Here is a 15,076-nt window from a genome sequence, read left to right as displayed (position 1 = left end):
AATCTTTTGCTTATTTTGTCACTAATAGTACGTCACAAACATCACTTTCACTCATTATAAGATCGCTTCATAGCATTACGTCTGATCATAATTGCACTTGTAATTGTTTTAATTTCTATCTTGTATTACATTTCAGACTACCGGTATTGTACAAAGCAGACAGAAGCTTGTCTTTCCAGTCAGGGGCAAATGTCGAAATGTGAACTGCTTCGAATACTCAGGTTACAATCGCATGCATCATGACCACAGGGGCTTAAAACAAACTTTTTCTATAATAAGATATACGGTCTCTAACAGAACAAAAACATCAAGCCGAACAAACAAGACCACTGCTGCAAGAAACGACCAAATCACAGTTATCTCCTTTTCGTCACCATTTAAAAGGATCCATCCAAGCGTTAAAGCTTTTTATTTCATTAAAATCTCTCAAATATTAAAGAAATGAAAAAACTTTCACAAAATGCCAATATTTTCAATCCATGTCGTTTTCGACGTCCATTCTATTCATGTATAGACACACAATTACGAAATAAACAGAAAACGGCTAAAATTTCCACATACGTTCCTTAAACAAACTCTTTTTCTTAACTGAACGAAAGTCCATTGGGGGCCTTATACAGTATCTTAATATACATATATCATATCGGCCGATTATGTAAAATATTTGATTATGTAACTAACGCCTGTGAGCATGACCATCGGAATAGGTCAATGTCATTGCGAATAGATCAATGTCATTGCGAATAGGTCAATGTCATTGTGTGTGCATATTACATATTTTCTGACTAATTCACATCAAGTAGCTCATTACGCCTCTTTCTTTTTACACATTTCAACTCAGTATTCATTCCCGTCATTATTACCCCTTTTCGCATCAAAATTATTCTGTCTCCTAAATACTAGTAATACACTTAAACATCATCCACCGCATTACGCTGCATCATTACGCCTCATCAACGTGTTTCACCTCATTTAGGCAGTAAAATTAGTCGTAAAGATAAAGCTTAAAATTATTATACTACACTCAATATCGTGTTACATTGCATTTGATTTGTGCCGCGTCACGACAAAACCAACATAGTACGTTTGCGACCAGCATGGATCCATGCTGTTCGCTTTCAGTTTCTCTACTTGTTATAGGGTCTGTAAGCGAACAACATGGATGTTGATCAGACTGCGCGGATGCGCAGCTGGTCTGGATCCATGCTGGTCGCAAACCCATTATGTTGGTTTTGTCGTGACGCGGCTCATTTGTTTTACTAGAACACGTCTGTTATACGTCTCATTAATACACCCTCACTACGGCAGCAACCAAAATCTTTGTCTCCCAAACTAGCTTTTGTGCAGAGTCTCTACTATAGTTTTTTATTATGCATGGAATATGGATTTAATAATGTTAATGACCTAAATAAAAGAGAATGGATGTGGTAGTAAGATGTATAGCCAGACATTGCTACCCCAGGACTAAGTACTAAATGTGCCATTTTTTTCTAATAGTAAAATTGGATTAAAAATCCCTATATAAATTATGCCTATTTAATGGATATTTTATTTAAAAAACAACTGCGACAGAAATTATGAACTGATTTCGTTTGAATTAAAGAGAGTATTTTTAAATACAAGTATTTACAAGTATATTATTAGTTATAAAGATTGTTGACAGGTTATATGACCATATATAAACGGCTATTTGTAAATATAACTTGATTCTTCATGATATCGACAGCAGCCTTGTATATAAAACTTTATAATACTGCACGTTTGTAACGTCATTTTTCATTGGATAATCATGACGTTTACATAGTTTTGTATACACGGCTGCTGTCGATTCATGAAGAAATCTTACTTTTTTCTCTAAAAATGATGCTTGCTGTATTATAAATTCGTTATAAAGATGGTTGACGACAGGTTATATGGCCGTATATAAAAAGGCTGTCCATGACGGGTTTCGAACCCACAATGGTGAGGGGCAAGTGGTTCGAAGTTAGCAAACCCAACAGCTTAATCAAAGAGATTACCACGAAAACAAAATAAACACACAACAAAATCATTTGTTACAACTGTAACATTATTATTCAGATAGCACTCTTGCGTATAGTTGAGTAATTGTCGACAATGTTAATAATACAAAGAGCGAAACGTACCAGTTTTTAGCGAAAGGGGATTTCCACTTATTTCTTTAAAGAAAGTACCATCTGCAAATAATTTAACTTGTGACGTGTAGTGGGTGTTGCTGGTGATATGAGGAATATGATGTACAACTGTTCGGTTGGGATGGAAACTGTTGCTAAGAGTATCTGTCCGAGCTACATCACACTCTAGTTCCACCTAAAATATACATAAAAAAACATGTTCCCGACTCTCTTTATGATTCTTGTCGGTCATTAATGAAAATGTATATCTTCCCGATAGGGGTCAGACGTTGTTATTGGGAGATAAATGCATATATTTAACTCAAAACTTTCTGATATGGTACCCTATGAATCTAGCTTATTACGCCTATATATTTCCAGATCCATACACCTTAACAAGCTTGCTAAGCATCTTTTTTGCTCATTACGCCTTATGTACCTCATTACGCCTTATAAAGCTCATAACGTTACATAATCAGTATATCACCATTACGCCTCATTCAGATTATTACTCTCTTTATTAGCTCATTACGCATATATACTAGATTACTTTACATCGTGCATTACCTGTATACCTCCTACACAATCGTCGGATTATCCGTCCCATTATATACTAATTTAATCTCATAACAATAAGTCGCTTTCTTTCTAACATGTGACCCGTTAACATTGAACACAATTGCAATGCTTCATTGCATTAACCATTATCTGTGTATGGTACACATATATATTTTGTAAAACCCGCATAGAAATTAAACAATCATGAAGATATTTGCACACTTGAGAAACATCTAATAGATTTGCGAATAATTTTCTTTATATTTGAAATCATTTCTCCGTCAAAATAAAAGTTTTACCAAATTGCAGCGAAAAAAATGAGGCAAATTATACAAATACTTGCGCTCTTGAAATATTTTATAGATAAGCAAATTAATGTCTTTATATTTGAACTCATTGTTCTGTCTCAATCAGTCGTATATTATGTCTTTTATGACATTCAAATATAATACTCATACATATCTATGTACTATTATTAATGATGTTACAAACCACAAAAGAAGAAAGCAAACTTACTTTACAGGGTCAAGACGATCATATATATTGACCCAAATCCAAAATTTCTTTGCCAATTTTAAAAATATAGATCTGTGAATATCATTCTAAAATTAGGATTCATGAAAATCGGAAAATCAAAAGGTTGATGTAAAACCACATCAACCTTAAAGATGCATATACGAGCCGTGTCATGACAGAACCAACATAATGGGTTTGCGACCAGCATGGATCCAGACAAGTCTGCGCATCCGCGCAGTCTGATTAGGATCCATGCTGTTCGCTATCAGTTTCTCCACTTGTAATAGGGTTTGTAAGCGAACAGCATGTATCCTGATCAGACGGCGCGGATGCGCAGGCTGGTCTGGATCCATGCTGATCGCAAACTCATTATGTTGGTTTTGTCATGACGCGGCTCATTAATTATGTTAAATTACACGATACTTTCAAATCGCTTAAAACAGAAATACGCATACCAGTATATCAGTATTGACTAATTGACTCCTAGTAAAATGTAAATATTGAGGGTCACGTAGACACGACAGGAATGACAACGACAATTGTTTATGACGTCAGTATAAGCAATATATAGTAAAATTCAACATAAAAATATCGGAAGCAAATTCTTGAGATAACGTCCAAAAATGTGGCAATTAAAAATCAATGTGACAAATTCGTATAATTCTGAAAGGACACCGAATATGTATAGAAACCTCATTTAACTGTGCAATTTTGTTGCACATGTGGAAGCCCATTGATTACAAGATAGAAATAAACATAAAGCAACTGTACAATATATTGTTGAGTGACTGAAGTGCACATACTGCTCTAATTTTGCATTGCCTCGTATAAAATATAGTTCTTTGCGTTGGCTTGTTTGATTTAAACTTTATTTAAGTTATTGATGAAGTACGAATCTTGTTTTAGAATCATCAGCTTGTATACCCTGAAAATTGAAAAGCATTCTGGATGAAAAATACTGTATGAGTAACACATTAATATAAAAACAGTGCTTGCTTTTCCGTCGGTAGAATATTCATATAAATTGCATTTAAAGTAGGCGCGGATTCTTATTAAAAATTAAAATGTTAACTATTCATGATACAATTAAGGTGCAATTATTTCTAAAATACATCTAGTTTAATTGAAAATAATACCTTAGAGAGTACAGAATCAAAGTTCATTACATCACGAAGGACTTAATGCATTTATGTTTCCCCTTTTTTATTGATAAATGAGCCGCGTCATGACAAAACCAACGTAATGCGTTTGCGACCAGCATGGATCCAGACCAGCCTGCGCATCCGTGCAGTCTGATCAGGATCCATGCTGTTCGCAATCAGTTTCTCTACTTGTTATAAGGTTTGTAAGCGAACATGGATCCTAATCAGACTGCTCGGATGCGCAGGCTGGTCTGGATCCATGCTGGTCGCAAACCCACTATGTTGGTTTTGTCATGACGCGGCTCATATTTCTTTGTTTTACTTGTAATATACAAGTGAGTATCTGAGTTCTTTGTTTTATACAGGCGACAATGTGTATGTTGCGGTTACAATAAACTCTGATGATGTGTATGTGAAGATGCGTCTCCATATATGTTACACAAAACCTGATCATAATGCGGATGCAAGAGTAACATATCCTTTAATACAAAACGGGTAAGACCTGTGAAATTCTACAAATTTTAATCTTAATGATGGTACGCTTCTTCATAAAAAGGTTGTCTGATTACTTTTTGAATTATTCATGTGACCGGCCACGCAAAAAGAGCCCTTTTTGGATGGAGTAAACGTCATTCAGCTATAAATGACGTCAAAAAATGTCGTTGCTTTCGGCGCATTTTTCTTTAAAGGGGCTACACTGAGGTCTGACAGGTAATTTGGTGTCCAAAAAAAAAATGTAAACAAATTTCCTCACAAATCACAATATTATGACTAAAATATCAATAACTTACACTTTAACTAACCCTCTAACAACAATTATGCTAGAAAATGCATTTACACATTAGCTTTTGATGCAAAAATGAAAGTTGGTTTTCCCAGGCATGTACAGAAGTTACCCACAATTCATCGGGTATAACTAAAATACGCAACGGACATTTTTGGAACAACAGAGTAAACGGGGGTAAAAAAGTCTATTGATTTTTTTCTCAACACTCTAACCTATCATGTTTATATAACTTGAGTATAACGAAGAAAAACTGTATAAAAGATAATCAAGGTAGCAATTTCGTTGTCTTGAAAAATCAAACGCCAGCGAAGCGGACATTTTCTAGACAAAACGGAAAGATATTATATACATGTACAATTATTTTCATTGACATTTCAGTTTCAATTTCAATATTCTAAGGCAAACACAATGCATCGGTGATATTTATACTATAACGAGCACAGTGTAATCACACTAATAAAAGTATTTAACGCTATCTATAACGTATATAAATCAAATACAGTTAATGACATGTCTCATTTGATTTGATTGTTTGTTTTTGGGATGGAGTGGGGGTTACGTCACATAAAACTGTGTAGGTCATTTTGGCGACTCTTCAGTTTTACTGGTGGAGTAAGAACTCAGGTGCCCCCTTTGCAAAATTGTTTCTTGCACAAACGGGCATCTGTGTATATAATGAGTGACGTTTCGTAGGCTATCTTGATAGGATCGTACATACACGTTCCACACACAATTACATCATATTATTCATACCATAGGCAAAATTAAATGCGCGTTCCCTGTTAAGATAAGATAAGATAAGTTTTATTTCAAGTCGGCAAGTTTTCAACATTACAACATAAGCTCTAGGAGCTTTTATAACCGACTGTAAATAACATAAAGTATAAGATCAACAAAGATAAAACAGCTACAATAAAAAATGATTAGACATGATATATATACATCACATGCATAAAATAGACCTTTTAAGATATATTTATAAAAACGAATCATATGCTAAAAAACTAAAAATGATAGTTTACCAATGTTGTAACAATATGAAACCCCAGAAAAAAACCTATGAACCAGCTTCTGAATGTGGCATTTCTATCGTTATTCCACAAAAAGCACCCCCCCCCCCCAAAAAAAAAAAAAAAGGAAAAAGAATGAGTACATCAATGGGCATGCTCTGGAGTGTTGGGAACTATTACCTTCACTCCAGTTACGCACTGTGCATGTATATGAATTCGATCTAACTCTGACACGTTTTCAACAGAAAAGTCTTCAAACTATGATACAATAAATGTTTATGATTCTATTAGAAACTTGTTTAGAATTTAATGATTTTTCGGTAAAAACGATATAGTTTACTTGTACTACAGATAAGATCAAAGTGCTGAAGGCACTGAAGAAAAACCGGATAAACTAACACATTTTCACTCCAGTTTCACAGGTAAATTAATTTTATATGTCGCGGTTTACATCTTAATATCAGCTAACCTTTGCTTTTTGAGACTTTTGTTTTTGAAAATAATCTAAACGAGTAAAATAGACCCTCTTTTGTGGGCAAATAATTTAATAAGTAGCATCCCCTATTTCTCTTTCATAAATTGGCTTAAGCAAATTCTTTTCTATTCAAATATTAAGAACATTCTGTCAGTGACGTGTCTTCTACTTGAAATCTTCCTGGTGTGTATTTTTCGGTAACAGGAAGAAAATGACAGTCTGTTCATTTGATCATGACTGTGAAAAATCATGTTTTGTGAACCAATATATCCTGCCGATAAAAATTTGGCAAGCAATCTGGTGGTTTATGTTCTAGTGCTTACACTTAGTATTTAATTCCAAAGAACGTTTATTAGGAGAGCTTTAACGTTTGATTACGGTATAATCACTATAACCGAAATACTTAGGAATTAATTTTAATTCCTGTTACTATGAAATTTTTCGTTCATGTGTTTAAAATACTTAAGTAGCTCTATAAATTTTCAAAACGATATCCAGTATTTCCGAAACAATTTACAAAGGCTTTTAATACACAATCTAATAAATCTTAAAGTATTACGAGAACCACCCACCTAATCTCCAGAACATACATACGAAAAACAAGATAAATTAAAAGGCTGCAAGCTCTGTGGTATTTTCTGATCTTTGCAATCTAAAATATGAATGCAATCTAAATCGCACTGTATAACTGTATTATTTTCCTGTATAAGTTTATTTTTATGTACTATAAGTCTTCGATCTTGCTTGGTACCAGAGTTTGATACATATGGAATTTTGCATGACTAGAGTTGCATCAAAAAATCATTTATGTTCATTTTTATGACAGCCACACTTTATCCTTGCATATCGTGGCTATTTCCTTAACAAAGAAACTTTATAAAAAATAATTGCCTTGAATTGGATTTGAACCCAGACACACTAAACGAGCGCGTTACCCTTGCACCACGGAGAAGATATACGAACAATGCCTGAATAAAATCAAGTAATACTAAATTTAGATTTTCCATTGCATTTCGGGTTAATTTCGAGGTTTTTTGTACAAGGTAAACCTGTTGTTTAACTTTGATATAAATAATTTAACAAAAATCTTCTCGCCAAAACAGTCATGTATATATTCAACTACTCGACAGTCAGATTTATTTGTGAAATACGCTCTCGACATCGCTTAAAATAGCATTTTCATTGATTAAAATGATATTCATCCGCGTAATTTGTGAATGTGCATTCATTGACAATTCTATAACCCAAAGCTTCTTTTAAACTTTGAGTTCGTTGTAATTTGTTGGATACTTATAACAAAATGAAAATATTTCTTTCTTTTAAATCGCTAGTTTTCAGCTGTTTTAAGAACTGCTTGTTGTTAGGTTTGTCGTGAAACCGTTGTGTCAGAGATTGAATGTTAGCTTTGTATTTCCTGATCTTCGATCAGAAATACAAAAAAGAATGGTAACATTCAATGAATGCAACACCCACACGACCAAGCAACACAGGACCACAGCTAAATTATCAATGAAAAATTTAATTTCAGGATTTCAAGTGGTAAATAAAAAGACTAAACAAAAAAAAATATGAAAAAACAGGAAGAAAGAAGAGACAAAAGTAGAGAAAAGTAAAGGTTTTAGTGCTATAAAGCAAGAAAAGCAGGGTTCTCTTCCTAACTTATTTATGCAATGAAATGCATTCGATGAATATTTAGCCATTGCAGTTTTTGAAACCAGTCACTCGTGTTTTCAAAATAGTCGGGAAATGAACCTGACCTTTTTTATCAAAATATTTACAAAACTATTAACAATGAGTACTAGTATGCCATGATATACAGGCTATAGGGAGTAAAAATAATGGTTAAGATATGCATTGCCCTTTCCCAAGTTTGTATACCGTCTAGGAGTTGGAAGTATTATAAAACATAATTTAAGCAATGGTTGTTGTATGAGGTGAGGTTAATAATATCTTACTGAATTCTTAAAGTTAATTTTACTTACCTGCCCTTCACATTTGTCTTGCAAGTATCATGATTTTGTTTGTTTCGTTTAATTTGAAAGAAAGTTAGGGTTTAAAGAACAACAACTATATAATCAGTTTTAAGTTTATTTCACTAGTCAAGGCAATAACCCTGCTGTGGAAGCTTGACTGTGTCGGGGGCTGCGTCCTGTGAACGTTGCTGTTGCCTTGATTGTCTTTATTCCAGTTTTCCTTTTTTACTCTCATAACGCTCTCAATTTCTTTTCCACCGGGAAGCTTCAATATATTGGTAACATTAAAGCACAGCTCAATTGACCCATCACTAGTACGGAGGCCTTCCAATAAGAAAGAAATTTATCAGGATATCTGCTAAATCAATAATGATAATAATAATATTAATAGAGCCAGACTGTAACTCTTTTCCGACCTTCTTGATAATGTTTACCATGTGCATGAAACAGGTATCACTTACCTATAGTTTTGAATGTCTAGATCAAAACGTAGTAATCTTCTCATCAACAAAGTTTACATCCAATGCGGATAATTAGCAAGTATGTATGTAAAATGATAATTATTAAATTTCAGATCTAGCAAAGGAGATCGATTTTTTCTTATAGAATTTTAATTATATGCACTAGACATACATAAGAAATATTAACTAATAAAGTTGAAGCCTAAATGTCCTATAATGAGGCCGGATTCATTCTCTATTTAGCCAGTGCTTTCAGTGCTTTGATCAGAGTTAAAGAGAAATCTCTGGAATAACATTCTGTGTGTGCGTGTGATTTTTTATGCTTACAATACTCAAGTTCATGTTCGTTGTATAAAAGGTATTACGAAGTTTTCTTTCCTGAACGGGTGTCAGATAAACCAAAGTGACCTTTGAAATAGGACCCATTACACTGATTGACAAAGTAAATTTTCTTAGTCTAGATATCATGATATTTTAACCATTACAAAGTTAATAATAATTACACGAAAGCTCTCAAATTAACATAGAATATTTGTAAAATTTGTGTATGTCAGTTTCCAACTCCGCACGTTTAGCTAAATACATCATTGTAATGGAGAAAAAAACATGATTACAACAATTTAATGCTTTAAATATATTGAAATTGCTTTTGAAAGATTTTTCTTACAAGAACATATGTGAACAACAAAAAATTTAACAAACAAACCCATAATTTGCTTTTAAATTTATGGATTGTTGGTATATTCCACTTTCGCACTTTCGTTGGTGCCGATACACAAAAAATTCTCCGTTTCGCTTTTTAGTCATCCCGAGAATCATCACGTGACCATTATTTTTATTCAGATTTGCAAACTGAAAGGTGTTTAAACGCTTTTCCCACAAAATTGGAGAAAATATGTATTTCGAACGACTTGCCAATCCAAAGAACACATATCAATGTATCACTGATTCTGTTTGAATATCCCCAACACGCAGGTAACAAAAAATTATCTGTTCGTGAAATTTTACTTTCTTTTGTGACATTCGGCCGTACCTCAGTGGAGTACCTTTAATATTATATTATTTGTGATATAAACAGTTTCATGCATGAACAAACACAATTTTTCAAGACATGCTTCGCTTTTTATTTGCTTTTTTAGTTGATATGATAAATCACATTCACCCGAACATGTGTTTAAGAACACCTTTCAAATAAGGACCACTCTTTTGATAAAGACCACTCTTTGACAAACGTTCAAAGTGCAAAAGTGACATCCAAATAAAGACCACCCTGTAAATAAAAGCCACCCTTCGCAAACCTTCATTGATTAGATAGAACAAAAGTACCTCCAAATAAAGACAACCTGTGTATAGTGGCCGTGTTTGGTTTTTCCTCTACAGTTCTTGTGTTCACAGGTTTAACTGCATTCTTTATGGACATTATCCGTTTCTTATTATATCTGTTTTTAAGAACATTTTCATTTTTTTCAGATGTGTGGTAGATCCCGAAACTCATATTTTTTCACAAGGAACACACGAGACCCGGTTTGTCTTCAGTGCATTTGAATTCCCCCAGACTCATAACAGCGTGTATATTTTCTGTAACTCCACGTTCTGTAAGACTACGGACACTAGCGACATGTGCACGCAAATTTGTCACGGCTCACCGTCACTTATGGGACGCTCACTGTGGACATTGGAATCAGAGCGCGAGAAAAAATCAAATTACCTTAATGTATTTCCCTAATACATGTATAAATAAAATGATTAATATAATTGACTTTGTTGAATATACTTTTGGTTAACCTGATTTTATTTTGAAGACCCTGTCGAAGTAGTGAATTCAGGTAAACAGCATCAGTACTTTTTGTAATCCAGAATCATTTTGAACATTTTCTTAGCAGTTTTGGCTCTTTGCTTTTTTATCTTCGGTTAACAAATAAGGAATTCATGTTGTAGTAATATTTCTCACATTAAGTATTTTCTAAGCCAGAATCCATGTATTTGTCATGTGACTACGAAATGTTTCCGTAAACAGACTTTGTCTCGTTGAAATTTCAACTCTTTTTGCCTCCCTATTATCGCCACATAATTATTACGTCTAATTATCAATACTTCAATGACTTTCTTTATTTTTAGCGCTCTAACTCTGCGTTTTATAGCATTTTCTCCTCGACAATATCCGACTATTAAAGACTTAATACAGAATGCCTAAAACTTATTTCAAATAGGGTATAATGAATGTTTTGATTTACAAACATTGTTAAATTGTTATGGTAAAGAAATATTAAACCATTATGTCAAAGTAAAGTAATGAAGCGTAATGATGACAATACCTAAAGACGGTGAGATACAATTACAAGTTATAGGTAACGCCACATCATTACTCATAATATTGCTCGTTACGTCTCACTATTATGCATTTTCCTCGGTAAGGTGGTTAGTTAGAAAAAGGCGTAATGAGCTCGATAGGGTTCACTAAGACCAGGGAGGTTTATAGCATATTGTGTGAAAAAGAGACGTAATTTCAAATAAAGATGTTAATAAGCTACATAGGGTATAGGTAGATAAAACAGATGACATCAGGAAGACAAGTTTATCCATTTTGGTCCTTAACATTTAGTATTCTTTGATAATCTCGGAAAACACAAACATTAATAAAAACTTGGAGGTTTCAAATTTACCATACTTATGATGATCACAATAGCAGGAGGCCCTCAGATTCATGCTAACTTTCATGAAAATTTTGAAAAAGTATTTAAAGGCACATTATGCCTCAGAAATTAAAACAGTTTTCTCTCATCAGATAGGGCAAACATGAGTATTATAATGTTAAAAAAATTGTAATATTCATAAATGAGTTATGAAAGGATATGACAAATAATGAGGCGTACTATAAAAAAAATTAGTGTAATAGTAAATAATTAGGCGTAAAAGGAATAAATTAGCGTAATATGGATAAAAATGGAGTAATAATGAGTTAAGAAGAGGAATGACTAATAATGAGGCATAATTTGTATAATGAAGCGTAATGGTAAATAAATAGGCGTAAAAGGAATAAAGTAGCGTAATATGGATAAAAGGGAGTAATGATGAGTTAAGAAGGGGAATGACAAATAATGAAGCATAATATGTAAAATGAAGCGTAATGGTAAATAAATAGGCGTAAAAGGAATAAAGTAGTGTAACATGGATAAAAGGGAGTAATGATGAGTTAAGAAGGGGAATGACAAATAATGAGGCATAATTTGTATAATAAAGCGTAATGGTAAATAAATAGGCGTAAAAGGAATAAAGTAGCGTAATATGGATAAAAGGGAGTAATGATGAGTTAAGAAGGGGAATGACAAATAATGAAGCATAATATGTAAAATGAAGCGTAATGGTAAATAAATAGGCGTAAAAGGAATAAAGTAGTGTAACATGGATAAAAGGGAGTAATAATGAGTTAAGAAGGGGAATGACAAATAATGAAGCATAATATGTATAATGAAGCGTAATGGTAAATAAATAGGCGTAAAAGGAATAAAGTAGCGTAATATGGATAAAAGGGAGTAATGATGAGTTAAGAAGGGGAATGACAAATAATGAAGCATAATATGTAAAATGAAGCGTAATGGTAAATAAATAGGCGTAAAAGGAATAAAGTAGCGTAACATGGATAAAAGGGAGTAATAATGAGTTAAGAAGAGGAATGACAAATAATGAAGCATAATATGTATAATGAAGCGTAATGGTAAATAAATAGGCGTAAAAGGAATAAAGTAGTGTAACATGGATAAAAGGGAGTAATAATGAGTAAAGAAGAGGAATGACAAATAATGAGGCATAATATGTAAAATGAAGCGTAATGGTAAATAAATAGGCGTAAAAGGAATAAAGTAGCGTAATATGGATAAAAGGGAGTAATAATGAGTTAAGAAGGGGAATGACAAATAATGAAGCATAATATGTATAATGAAGCGTAATGGGAAATAAATAGGCGTAAAAGGAATAAAGTAGCGTAATATGGATAAAAGGGAGTAATAATGAGTTAAGAAGGGGAATGACAAATAATGAGGCATAATATGTATAATGAAGCGTAATGGTTAATAAATGGAAGGGGAATGACAAATAATGAGGCATAATATGTATAATGAAGCGTAATGGTAAATAAATAGGCGTAAAAGGAATGAAGTGGCGTAATATGGATAAAAGGGAGTAATAATGAATTAAGAAGAGGAATGACAAATAATGAAGCATAATTTGTATAATGAAGCGTAATGGTAAATAAATAGGCGTAAAAGGAATGAAGTGGCGTAATATGGATAAAAGGGAGTAATAATGAGTTATGAAGGGGAATGACAAATAATGAGGCTTATTACATGCTTTTCGGTGGTTTATAGAAATATATCAGTGATATAAAACGGGTAATTTCACTGTTTGAAACAGTGAAATTACCACTTTGATAATTTCACTGTTTTGAATTTAAGCCCCTTACGTTGTTTCAGTGAAATAGCAGCGTGCACAGTACTGGGTACCAACTTAATGACGTGACGTCGTAAATGACGTCACGTTGCATTATTATTTGGCGCGCTTTTCATTAATTATTAGATTTATTGTCTTTTTAAAACGTTTCTTTGCATGTAATAAAAAGAAAATTTGTTTAGTTTAGTGTAAGATTGAAATATATTTCACCTTGTGAACACCAAAAGTTCATATTTCACTCGTGGCTGCGCCACTCGTGAAATATACCTTTTGGTGCTCACTCGGTGAAATATATTCCGATCTTACACTGAACTAAACAAATATCCTCTATGTAATATGTATTGTGAAGCTTATTCTTACAACTGCAGAATAATTTTGCAAGGTACATTGTATATAATTGACTAATAAATACAAAATGTATTAATGGTAAATGATATTATAAAGATGCATTTTTTTATTAATTCAGTCAAGTTTTTTACGTTTTGGTTACGTTTGAATTAAACTAAAATATTGTTAATTAATTTAGTTTATATTTTTCAGATTTTGTTCCAAGAATAAGATGCACTACTTTTCCAGTATGTTCGTTATTTTGGAGAACGATTCTTTAGTTAGTGAAATAAGATACCTTGAACTTTTCTGATTTCAATTTTTATATTCTGTATATAAGAAGAGATTCCATATTTTATACGTTTTTGTAAATGTTCTGAACTTATTGATGGAAGGTGTGCAGTTATTGAGCTTACATATTCGGCTTTTAATTACATTTTACATAGTATTCTTATGGGTTTTCTCATTACATTATGTCAGAACACTTACGGAAGGTGGCTGGTCTTGAGTTTTGGTTTCCTTCTATGTCCCCCTCCCACGATGGAGTAGGGTTGCGCAGCCGACTCGCAGCATACTGACAGGGAAAGTACGTTCATAACTGTGTGTTTTCCATATTGTTGTTCATAATTAAGATATGAGATTATTGTCAAGAAAGTCATTTCAGATTACACCGATTTATGAAACGTTGAGATGTTTATGTCATGTATGCTGTTTCTAAGATCATGTATTAGTAATGTATATATACGGCATTGTAGATAACAAATCCTAAATGTGAATTTATGTACGTGTTGTTCTTTCTTCCTTCGATTGCCTTTATTATGGGGTATAAATTTTATTTACGTTTGAGCCTAGCGAATTAGGAAATAGCAAAATGTTTGATGATAGGTTTAATAATGAGGTGACACTGATAAGTTTTAGGTGTGATAATATTAAGGCATTATATTGATAAGACACAATGGTATAATATAAGTTTTATTGTGAGTAAGAGTTACAATAGCGAATCAGGAGTTAAGACACTTAAAGCGTAAATAAATGATGCGTACTTGTGGATGATGAGACATTATGGCGAATAATGAGGCGTAATGGGAATATTGAAACGTCGTTATAGTTAATAATGATGCGTTTATAGAATAAAGAGGCGTAAGAACGAATAATGAGGCATGATGGTATACAAATAAGGAAAAAATGTGGAATAATGGGGTAAATTAAGGAGACATAATAGTGAATATTATGCAAAATGGCAACTAAC

General features: G+C 33.0%; 1 long non-coding RNA gene across 1 annotated transcript; it reads left to right on the top strand.

The window, feature by feature from the left end:
- LOC132731462 (uncharacterized) lies at nt 1-10,974 on the top strand. The gene is made up of 3 exons (XR_009625894.1): nt 1-221; nt 4,714-4,843; nt 10,525-10,974. It is a non-coding gene; the product is annotated as an uncharacterized LOC132731462 (long non-coding RNA).
- The last annotated feature ends 4,102 nt before the right edge of the window (nt 10,975-15,076 follow it).

Source organism: Ruditapes philippinarum, unplaced genomic scaffold, assembly GCF_026571515.1.
Source record: "Ruditapes philippinarum isolate M1 unplaced genomic scaffold, ASM2657151v2 ctg1701_1_1_1_1, whole genome shotgun sequence".
NCBI classification, from domain to species: Eukaryota; Metazoa; Mollusca; class Bivalvia; order Venerida; family Veneridae; genus Ruditapes; species Ruditapes philippinarum.
The sequence above is the reverse complement of the archived record's forward strand: the minus strand, read 5'-3'. Positions and strand labels throughout refer to the sequence as shown.